This window comes from Miscanthus floridulus, chromosome 1 (assembly GCF_019320115.1).
Source record: "Miscanthus floridulus cultivar M001 chromosome 1, ASM1932011v1, whole genome shotgun sequence".
Classification (NCBI taxonomy): domain Eukaryota; kingdom Viridiplantae; phylum Streptophyta; class Magnoliopsida; order Poales; family Poaceae; genus Miscanthus; species Miscanthus floridulus.
In genome coordinates this window covers 57,793,886-57,800,803 of record NC_089580.1, presented here as the reverse complement: position 1 = coordinate 57,800,803, position 6,918 = coordinate 57,793,886, and the positions used below count along the sequence as shown (strand labels likewise).

At 42.9% G+C, this 6,918-nt stretch overlaps 1 long non-coding RNA gene across 7 annotated transcripts; it reads left to right on the top strand.

Annotated features, from left to right (window-relative positions):
- The first annotated feature begins 3,170 nt into the window (after positions 1–3,170).
- Positions 3,171–6,171, top strand: LOC136525454 (uncharacterized). 7 transcript variants are annotated; one of them, XR_010776520.1, is made up of 5 exons: positions 3,171–3,500; positions 3,573–3,776; positions 3,898–5,631; positions 5,719–5,802; positions 5,892–6,171. It is a non-coding gene; the product is annotated as an uncharacterized lncRNA (long non-coding RNA). The 7 variants fall into 7 exon arrangements; XR_010776521.1 differs by having other exon boundaries at positions 3,173–3,776; positions 3,898–4,000; positions 4,107–5,631; XR_010776517.1 differs by having other exon boundaries at positions 3,174–3,776; positions 3,898–4,167; positions 4,251–5,631.
- Positions 6,172–6,918: the final 747 nt, after the last annotated feature.

Genomic DNA, 6,918 nt, shown 5'->3' with positions numbered 1-6,918 from the left:
CCTTACTAGCTAGTTACCTCACACACACACACATATATATATATATATATATATATATGTTTATGCAGGAATCACTGGATATTGATGGTTATCGATATGGTCAATAGTAGATTAAAAATCTTAGACTCGTTGAGAAAACCGCAAACGGAGTATCAAAACATGATAGATATTATACAAGGGTAATTAATTTAGTTTCTCTATAACAACGTATATATATAATGGCGCCGATCTCTCAACAATTATTAAAGGTTAAATTATTTTTTTATTTTATTGGGAGCAAGGTTTGGAAAATGTTCATTGAGGAACAAAAAATAAAACATTGCAAAGCGCCACTGGGTGTAATCGCACACAAAGTAAGTACTATAACTACACATTTATATTCAATTAACACCATATGATTATTTTAATTCACCCTAATTGATTTTTTTGTCGTAAAAGTGGGTTCTAAGGCAGGAGCAGGGTAACAACTACTACGGATACTATGTTTGCGAGTTCATCATGACGTACTTAAAGAGAACTCCTGAAGAGCAACTCAAAGTACGTATATAAATACTTTTTCCTTTATATTATTTCAATCATATATTTACAATTTCTTTATTGCTCTCATTTGTATAAGTAATTACATGAGCAATACACACATATATATATATATATATATATTAATACTTTTTCCTTTAACTTTTATTGAAGACTGAATGGTTGAGGAAAAGAGTCATACGACTTGACCAACTTAAAACAATTCGAGAGACTATAGCAGGATTTCTAAATGACCAGGTCATCAACCCCAACGGCGAGTTCTACAATGACCCGAACGAAACGTGGATGCCAAATCTGGAGGAGTGAATTGCTAAGGACATAAACAATTTATATATCAAACCTTTGTAATATATATATATGTATGCACTTATTATATGTACATAAAATAACGTGTGTATATATATGATCATCATATATATTTGCATGTACGCGTATATTCGTTTGTTATTTATGTACAAAGTTCGAACAAAAACTTATGCGTGCGAAGTACACATATATATTATTATTAGCAGCGTATTCGAAAATGTATTTTAATATCAAAACTAATCATTAAATGAAAAAAGAAACCAAAAATAGAAATCAAAAAAAGAAAAAAAGAGAGGGACATTTAGTCCCGGTTGGTGTTTACAACCGGGACTAAAGGTCCTGCCCCATGACGGTCCCTAGCCAGGCCTGGAGACCCCCTTTACTCTCGGTTGGTGTTTCCAACCGGGACTAAAGGTCCTTTAGTCCCGAACGTCAAACCGGGACTAAAAGAGGATACCTTTAGTCTTGGATTGGTGCTCCCGGTTGAAAAACCGAGACTAAAAGGATTTTCCAACCGGGAGAAAAAAAAGCCTTGTTGCACCAGTGGGAGCCTGGCAAGCCGTGCAATCTGGCTACCACACATGCCGACTAATCCCTGAGAGATGTTAAATAATTTGTTGCTCTCACATCTTTCTTTGTCATCGGAGGATTGTAACTGCTCCCTCCCTTCCCTGTCAATAGGACAACAGTAGTTGGGAGTATGGCTATAGTGTCATATAGTAGGTAGTATGACTATAGTGGTAATGGGCAGTATGACTCTAGTTTGACTTGTATAATTTAGCTTCTATACGAAGGAAGTGGCTTGCTACAACCGCAAACAGTTTAGTAGTCCAATTCACGTGTTTATGTGTGTGTTCTAATCTCCTCTTCTTCATCCTCTAGTGTGTGTGAGAGTGAGGGGTATGGCGATACACACCCATGTGACAAAGCTGACCAACAAGTAGTATTAGAGCCACGGTTAGCTATCATTGGTGATGTCAGAAGCCGGAGGAGGGCGTTCTCTGACCTTGGGCCAACATGAGCATCGAATGTCTTTATCACCAGAGCAACACCAGCTCGTAGTGCAGAGGACGGTGAGGGAGGTTGGAGGAGCATAGTATCCCAAGCTCACCCACACCAACTACAATGATTGGACGGTGTTAGTGAAGGTGATACTCTAGGTTCGGGGTTGTGGCGCACAGTGGAAACCGACACCACGTATGAAGTCTAGGAATGGTCCGTGATCGAGGCCATCCTCCAAACAGTGCCACTGGAGTACGTCCAGACGCTCGATAGCAAGGACAAGGCGAAGCTCGCCTGGACAGCTTCAAGTCCACGCGACTGGAAGGATCGTGTGGGCGAGGGCGCCACAGCTCTAGTGGGAGTACGAGGCCATCGTGTTCCATGATGGGGAGGTGGTGGAGGCCTTCGCATTGCATTTGCAGTCACTCGAGCTCACGGTGCTCGGCGAGACTATCGATGAGTCGGAGGCCATGTATCTGTGGGTGGTCCCACCTATATTTTGAAAGGATCAACAATACCTTGAATAGGCATAACCTACTTTAAAATTTTGCAGCGGATTAAAACCTAGGTCGATCCTAATCGGAAACTACGGCCTTGTCTAGAATTTTGGGGACGGACTGAATTTTTGGGCCCTGGTAGAGAGTGAAAACCTAGAACTACGAATTTAAGGAACAAAGTTCAGATCGACTTTTACCACACGTGTAGGGGAGTGCTATGAAGGGATTCCACACTGAGACTTGCACCAATACCTACACAAAACGTAGCCGAAGCCACCACATGGAAACAAATACAAGAAATAGGAGCTCAAGAACTCAAGCACACCAAGACACGAGATGTGATCTCGTCAATCTTCATGGTATTTCTTTCTGTTGATTAATATGTAATGTACATTATGGCCCCGTTCGGTCTGAAATTTGGCTGAAACTAGCTGAAAACACTATTTCAGCTGAATTGTTGTGAGAGAAAAATACTGTTTCAACTGAAAAAAGCTGAACAAGCTAAATATAGGATAAATCGAACAGGGCTTATATCTACTTCCGTGTACAGGATTGCGACCAGTGAGAAGAAGTTAAGTTAAGGTCTGTTGATTAGTATGCAATGTGCTTTATATCTACTTCCGTGTAGAGAGTTGCGACCGGTGAGAAGAAGCTCACAAATTAAGGGTGGAGAGTCGATGGACAGCCAACAAGGTGGACGACCCTCTCCCCGATCTTATTTATTATCTACCATACTAGATCCTTATTACTGTATACCAGAATCTGCCCCTCGCGCGTCCACGTCATCGGCAAACCCAAGCCGTCCAAACTCCAATCTAAGAGCCTAGATTATTTAGAGCCATCTCCACAAAATATATACTTCCTCCCTCTCTCTCCTCATCCGCTGTCTCGCTCCCTCGCGAAGCTTCACCGTCCGCACCATCGGCCTCTCCGACCCAGGCCACCGCCCCAGCTTCTGGCGCCCCCAACACCCCCCACGGACGCACTGCCGGTCGCCGGCCGCCGTCGGCGCTCCTCCCACCAAGGTCCTCAGCGCAAGGTGCGCGCGCCCCCGCGGCGCCTGTAGCGGACCTCCCCTCGCCTTTCGAAGCCTCCGCCGGCCTCCTCCACCTTAGCGTCTTCCTCTCCATGCCTCTACCCGACAGAGACACCTCCGAGGTTGCGCCTTCCTCTCCCTCTCTCTAATTTTTCCAATACTCCAGTGATTTGGTTCCTCACCTAGGGTTTCAGTCCTCATGCCTGTTCCTATTGCATTGCCGTCTTCATCTTCGGCCGTCGGCTAGGCCAACGACTCGCTTCACAACTCCGATCTGGGTCGTCTCCCTCACCCTCCACCTCCACCTCCCTGGTGCGTCAGGCCGATGAAGCCTGCGGATGTCGTGCAGCCTGAGGCCTACTAACTTGAAGAGGAGAAAGGCAGATAGTGATGCTCAGGTACATTGTGCTGCTCCCAAGATACAAATATTTATATATCAAATAAGTTTGCATATTGAATTTAGCCATCCATGGATACAGTACATGGATTATTATTTATTAATTTACATACACAATGCAGTGTGTTATGACTGCAAAGCACAGCTGCAGTTTTTCCGATGTTCAGAACTAACCTCAAGGTGGCCGTCATATTGACATGCTGCGGGGACTTCAATATGCTCCATGTCCCCTCCTTTTCCTTTTCCCACAAATTAATTAGCGTCTTCGTGCTGTTTGATATGTTGCCCTTCAAGGCTAAAGTGATGTATGTATTTTTTTTCTTTGTTTCAGCACAAAAAAAGGCAGCCTCTGCTCTTTGTGGATAGCCTGGATTGACTATTAACATCTCATGGTATGGTAGTCCTTACAATTTACGTTGTTATTCTCATAGTTGAATTACATATCTGTTAAAAATAAGAATTAAAAAACACACAGGTTGCCAAATTGTTGTGTGTCAGTTTACAAGGTAACTACATTCTGTAATGCTTCAATAAGCACCATGTCCCCTCCACCTTTTCCTTTTCTCACAAATTAATTAGCGCCTTCGTGCTGTTTAACCTGTTGGCCTTCGAGGCTAAAGTGATGTATGTATTTTTTTCCCTTTGTTTCGGCACAAAAATGGCAGCCTCTGCTCTTTGTGGATAGCCTGCATTGACTATTAAAAATCTCATGGTATGTTAGTGCTTACAGTTTACGTCAGTCATTCTCATAGTTGAATTAATTATCTGTTAAAAACAGGAATTCGGATACACACAGGCTGTTAAATTGTTCACTGTCAGTCTACAACTCGAATTGCTGAATTTCCCTTTAGCGGGCATTGTACTGGGCCTGGATTGACTATTAAAATCTCATGATATGTTAGTCCTTACAGTTTAACATGTCATTCTCATAGTTGAATTACATATCTGTTAAAACCAGGAATTTGGATACACACAACCTGTTAAGTTGTTCAGTCAGTTTACAACTTAGATTGCTGAATTTCCCTTTATTCAGGCATTCCTGTGGATAAATCACAAAGATGTGGTGCTAATTCCTTCCCAACCAACTCGACACATAGTGCCGATGCCTCTTTTTATGCTGGTTGCTGCCATGGCATGACTCAGTTTTGAAACTGACGCAACCTCCCTAGGAGACAGAACAACACAGGTTCATGTTTTAGGCCGCCATTTTTTCTAAGATCATCTTGCTACAACATGTCCTTTTATGGTCATCATTTATAGTGTTGAGCATCTAAGAGTACCCTAAATTTTGTTTCCCATCCGTGTTTTTTTTCCAACTCCCAAAGTAGTATGGGGAGGAAAACAAGAGACCATCTCCAAGAGTACCCCATATTTGACTTCCAAAACATCAAAATTGTGGACCCACAATGGTTTTTTTTGTGGCTTTTTTTTTCTGACGTGATCTCTTTCGTGGCACCGCGAAACCTTTCACGCCGCCGCCGTTTTGGACATCGTGTCCGTCGCATGCGGTTCCCAGCCGACGGTAGCCAGGGACCCGACCCCTCTAGCATGCAGGTCCCTCTCCTAGCCGGCAGTGCCAGCCTTTGGTAGCCAGGCACCCGCCCCCTCCAGCCTTAAGCTCCCTCTCGTAGCCTTTGACAGCCAGATATGTGAACGTATACTACTATTATTCGCACGCAGTATATTTTGGCTTGAGATTGGCCGTAGATGTGTTTATGCCTTGATGATCAATTGTTCAATGAGATTCATATTAGTATTTCCAGGCCACCAGTCATTTGTACATAGTGAATTCTCAGGCAGGGTAGACGTCATGACGAAATCACTTCTTCAAAGAGAATTGGACGATTCATCTTCAGGTGACGATGATTATTTGATCTTCTCAGCTGCTCAAATTGTGCAAACATATTCGAATGCTAAATGAAGACATGGTGGTTCTGTCCCAGGCCATCAAGTTATCTATTGAGATAGAGAAGGCGGCCACCAAAGGATGTTTCAAGATTATTTGGCGGATAATCTGACATACGGAGGTTGGTTTGCATTCACATAATTATGATTGGTACGTACTATGTAGTTAATTATTGTATGAGTTGTTTAAATTTGTTTTTGTTTATTTCAGATACAGGATGAGTTATGCGTAGGAAAAGCTCCGTACTCATTATGCGTAGGAAAAGCTCCCTACTCTATCTCGATAGATAACTTGTCTTCCTTTAGCATTCGAATATGTTTGCACAATTTGAGCAGCTGAGAAGATCAAATAATCATCGTCATCGTCTGAAGATGAATCATCCAATTCTCTTTAAAGAAGTGATTTCGTCATGACGTCTACCCTGTCTGAGAATTCACTATGTAAATACTAATATGAAATCTCATTCAACAATTGATCATCTAGGCATAAACACATCTACGGCCAATCTCAAGCCATGCGAATACTAGTAGTATACGTTCACATACCTGGCTGCCAAAGGCTACGAGAGGGAGCTGAAGGCTGGAGGGGGCGGGTGCCTGGCTGCCAAAGGCTGGCACTGTCGGCTAGGAAAGGGACCTGCATGCTGGAGGGGTCCGGTCCCTGGCTGGGAACCGAATGCAACAAACACGGTGTCCAAAACGGCGGCGGCGCGAAATGTTTCGTGGTGCCGCGAAAGAGATCGCGCTAGGAAAAAAAAGGCGCAAAAAAAAAAAAACCGTTGTGGGTCCACAGTTTTGATGTTTTGGAAGTCAAATATGGGGTACTCTTGGAGTAAGATCTCTTTTTTTTTCTCCCCGTACTACTTTGGGAGTTGGCAAAAAAAAACATGGATGGGAAATAAATTTGGGGTACTCTTGTAGATGCTCTTATAGATCATGGATGCTTTTTCTTCCCCCATATGAGCTTTGATTACTTCACAAAACATGCAGCAGCATTTGGTTCCTGAATTGTATATTACAATTTCTGATAACCTGTGTCACTGTCAAGTGCAAGTGATCTGTTCGATACGAACTGCTATTCAGTGTGTAACTGTGTATCTTCTCTATGGAAGATAAATTTCTCCAGAAGACGGAATGGAAAATGTGCATGTACAGCAATCAAACGCATTTTCCTTATTTCCTGGACAATTCATCGTCAAAGCATTCCTGTGATGGCCCTTGCATGCCATCTAGGCAGT